Consider the following 4,962-nt stretch of genomic DNA (forward strand, 5'->3'; position numbering starts at 1 on the left):
GTGCAGAGCTTGAGGCTATACTTCGGGCAGCTTACACTGCACAATTCTAAAAATGAGCCAGTTCACTGACTCCCATAACTGCACAAAAGTTATCCCAGAAGCTGATCCAGTCTACGGTTCGCGCAGGACCTCCCATCAAGCCTCCTGCTGATCAACCAGAGAAAGAACTTGAGTTGTGACCCTGGGCTGTACTAAGCTCCAAAATTATGTAGAGCTATCCTTCCCTGCCGATCTTACCTATTCTGCAACTAGCCCAGGAATTGCACAGAGATATCTTGTCCTACTAGCCCTTCTTCCCTGCTCTATAACCAGCTCAGGAATTATGCAGAGTTGTCATGTCCTACCCTTCCTTGCTACTCTGCAACTAGCTCAGGAATTGCACAGAGTTTTCCTATCCATCCCTTCTTCCCCACTCTACAACTAGCTCAAAAACTACACAAAATTGTCTGGGCCCAGACCGTCTCTTAGGATTCCGCAATTTTGACCAGCAGCTCTCACAACTTGACCTTGTGCTCTTCTCAAAAATTTCACATATTTTTATGCCAATGCCTCTTGTTTCCCACACTATCTTCCCCGAATAAATTGCACAGATCCCAGCTAGATGACCTACCCGGTGCTCCCCTGGAAAAATTACGTAGATTTGCCCAGCCACTCACCGACATCCCACTTGGCCTTCCTCCAAGAAACTACGGAATTCTGCCTCCTAGCTAGGTTTTGCCTCACACCTACCACTATTGTCTCGAATCGCCAAAATCTGTCTCCCATTGACATCTGCACATTTTTTCCCAATAGTGCTCCAAAGCCTTGCATCTCGTCCTGTGTTGTGCTCTCTGCAATCTCAATGCCTTGTCCCTCTCCCAGCCACCTGCATTGAAATGGAAAATAATGCATCATGGTAGAATAGGATATTTTTGGATTTAATGTTGTCTCGTCATGAGTGATTGCATGAACAGGTACATCAATGAAACATGGTATGATGATGAATGACATGGAAAAGAGGTGCATGCTTGAAGACTTGCTTTTGGTCGAACAAACACATGAAGCACATTGAGAAAGCAAGCGAAGGGGGCACATTCACATGCATTTTCAAGCAAAGACTAAGACCATCGAAGACCCCACACACCTTTCCATGTGGAGGTGAATACATGTTACACCGAGATCATATCATCACTCAGTAGCATAGCAGCTCGTCACGGACACCATAGTTGGCCAATACATGTCAGCAGTGTCATATCGGGTTGTGCCATGAGTTGTCTCGACCACATCACTACTACATGCCATATTTGTTGTAATCAATGTAATGTACAGTAGAATTCCAAGAGACCCAAATATGAAGTTGAAGAGTCATGTAAAGTTGAAAAGTCATAGGAAGTCAAACAGTCATGAGGGAAGTGTTATGAAACTAGCTCACAAAAGGATAGAAAAGATAGATCAACACCTTAGAATTCAGCCTCTTCGAGGGGGCAACCTCCTTTACATTACACAAATGAATGATTTTTCGATGATTCAAATGACAAAACCTCCTTTCTATATATAGGAGTCTACGAAGTCACAATATAACACAGCCAACCTAACAATAATAATATAAAGACACAAAAATAACAATAGAGGGATTCTATGGGGCACAGTAATAACAATATGGAGACAATAGGGGCACAACAATATTAATAAGGGATATAACTACAATAGTAATGGGGTAATCACTAGTATTATAGGGACCTAACATGCCCCTCTTCTTCAAAAAAGTGTTGTCCTCAATGCTTGAGTAGTTCTGGATGCTTCTCTATAAAATTCTCATCCTCTCATGTGGAATCTTCAGCGGATAAGTTCTTCCACTTGATGAGATACTCTGAAATTGATCGATTTCGTAGCTATCAAGTTCTTGTTTCTGTGACTGCTTCCAGTTCCAATATAATTTTTCCTTCCTTGTCAAGTTCTGGAAATATTGTTTGAACTGGGAGCTTGTCGCCTATAACCTTCTTTAAACATGAAACATGGAAAACTGGGTGCACTCGAGAAGCTACAGGAAGCTCCAATTTGTATGCCATAGTACCAATCTTTTGCAACACCTTGTACGGACCATAATACTTTGGTGATAATTTATTATCCTTCTTAGATTGCTTGAGGGACATTTGTTTATATGGTTGTAGCCATAGGAATACCCAATCACCTACATCAAAACTTCTTTCGCTGCAATGTTGATCTACGTGTTGTTTCATTCTATTCTGTGCCAACACAATGTTATCCTTTAAGAGTTTGAGGAATCGTTGTTGATGCTCGATATGATGTTCCACTGCTTGAACCTTATAATTTTCTCTTAAATATGATGTGATGGATGGTGGCTGATATCCATAAAGTGCCATAAATGGGGTCATTTTTGTTGCTGTATGGAAGGAAGTGTTATACCACCATTCAGCCAGAGGCAACCATTTGACCCATTGTGTCTGTTTATCATATGCAAAGCAACGAAGATATCCTTCCAAACATTTGTTTACTATCTCAGTTTTCCCATCAGATTGAGGATGATAAGATGAGCTATGAGCTAACTAAGTACCGAGACAAGAAAATAATTGTGTCCAAAAATTTCCAGTGAAAATGGGATCTTTGTCACTTACAATAATCTTTGGGTTTCCATGTAGCTTTTGAATTGTTTCCATAAATGAAGTAGAAACTATACTGGCTTTAAATGGATGTGATAATGCACAAAAGTGTGCATACTTGGTAATTCTATCAACTACCACCATGATGACACTCTTTCCCTAAAACTTGGGTAAACCTGTGATAAAATCCATTGAAACCTCCTCCCAAAGTTGGCTTGGAATGGATAAAGGTTGTAATAGACCCGGGGTCTTAATTGTTTCTACTTTATTTTGTTGGCAAACCAAACATTCTGCCACAAACTTTTGAATATCTGATTTAAGGCCATCCCAAAAAATTCCTTCTTAACCCTGTGGTAAGTTTTTAAAAATCCTGAGTGCCCCCCTAAGGGAGAAGTGTGCAATTCCATAAGAATCTTTTCTTTGAGTTGGGAATTCTTACAGAGGTATAAGCAATCTTTGTACCATAACGAATCATTTTGTCAGCTAAATGCATCAGATGTACTGGAATCTTGTTGTAACTTTTGAATAAGTGCCCACACTTCTTTATCATTCTTCCATTCCTCCCTTGCTTCATTTATCCAAGCCCACTAGGAGTCAGGGGGCTTAGGAAGGTCAAAACCCCTTAGTTTTTGTATCGTTTTTAGATCCTCCCATGATTTTCGGACCTTGGTCGAAGAAGTTTGATAGGCAGCAATACAATGCATGGAGGTGCTTCACCCAATGAAGTCCTCATTCAGTAGCTTAAAAGAAAAGTTCCAGAGCATACGAGCAGAGTGACTTGAGGACAAGTCACATATTTGTGTTGGGGGCCTATTGGGACGGGCTCCCCTAGGTCAAGTTTTGTTAAAATATTATAAATATCCGCATTTTGAGGAGTAGAGTGCGAGTAGCGTATGCCACTAGGAGTCAGGGGGCTTAGGAAGGTCAAAACCCCTTAGTTTTTGTATTGTTTTTAGATCCTCCCATGGTTTCCGGACCATGGTATTGTAATAGAAAAGAGTGTATAAAAGGGTGTCTTAGTGAGTCTAAAGATAACTTAACAGTATGGGATTTTGATTGTTCTAAGTCTGTACTATATTTCTATGTTTTTGGCAAAGGGGAAGGCCCCTGTAGCTGAGTGCACAAAGACCTTGGTAAGTCCACAGCTAAGTGTGTGGGGCCCTGTAGTTGTGTGCGCAGAATCAGGAAAGTTTGTATAAGGAAGATTTGAAGTAATAAAGGATATTTAAAGCAATTTTGTGTCTACTTTTATATACTTGTGTATTTTCTGTATTTACGTGCAATCGAATGACATTTATTTGTATTTTGTCTTAAGTACTCCACGAAGATATGGATCTACTATTATATGTTATTTTATGCATGGTTAGACATTTACGCGAAGTTTATAGCTTTGTTAACTAAAAATCACTGTAAGTTCGGAAATTTCATGAATAAGGGTTCGTGAAGGTAAGATCAGGCTTATAACTAAAGAAATGCCTTAACCCCACATCACATAGCATTATGGATTCAGAAACCTGGTTCTAGCATCCCCCAATATTTCCTCGGGTGAGACTACAGCGTGCACTACACAGGCTGTTACAGAAAGGGCCGGTAGTGTAGGGTTTTGTTGGTTAGCGCAGCTAAATCTGAACCTGGGTCCAAGCCCCCTCAAGCCAACACATCCCATACATCATTCTTCTTAATCAATTCATATTCCTCGGTCTTAGCATCTTTCCAAACTTGTTCTTTTACGGCTTCTTTGAATGTAGAAGGTTTGGATTGAATCATACTGCTCATGGCTAGAACATATCCCTGACACCTACATGGTTGCTTCCTTTCTCTAAATGATGTTTGAATGGGAACATGTCTCTTAGCCTCCTACAAAGTGTCACGGAGCCAAAGTGGTCTCTTCCTAGTCAGAGGATCACTTGGAGGAGTATCTAAGGGATCCATAGGCTCCATGGGATCTATTGTAGCTTATATTGTGTTTAAGCTTATTTATCACTTTTATCACAATGTGTGGTCTAAAAATCATTGCAGGGATTCAACCTTAATGAAGCTATCTTATTTTCTTTACATCCACAGAGTCTAAGGGAAATGAAGTATTTTGTTTATTATACATTGAAATCGCAAAAGAAAGAATTCTAAAAGAATCGACCCCAGTGTAGCCAAGGTTGATATACGAACAAATCAAATCGCTATATAAATGGTTATATGGAGCTAGACCCGATATATATATGTGTGTGTGTGTGTGTGTGTGTGTGTGTGTGTGTGAGAGAGAGAGAGAGAGAGAGAGAGAGAGAGATAGCTGCATATTGAAACAAGAAAGAAACAAAGTAATATATCGGATTCCAAAAGAAACAAGTGTTAAAGTGTTTAAGAT

This window comes from Pinus tabuliformis, chromosome 3_2, assembly GCF_031772625.1.
Source record: "Pinus tabuliformis cultivar Carrire ecotype Pingquan chromosome 3_2, CPIR1, whole genome shotgun sequence".
Taxonomy (NCBI): Eukaryota; Viridiplantae; Streptophyta; class Pinopsida; order Pinales; family Pinaceae; genus Pinus; species Pinus tabuliformis.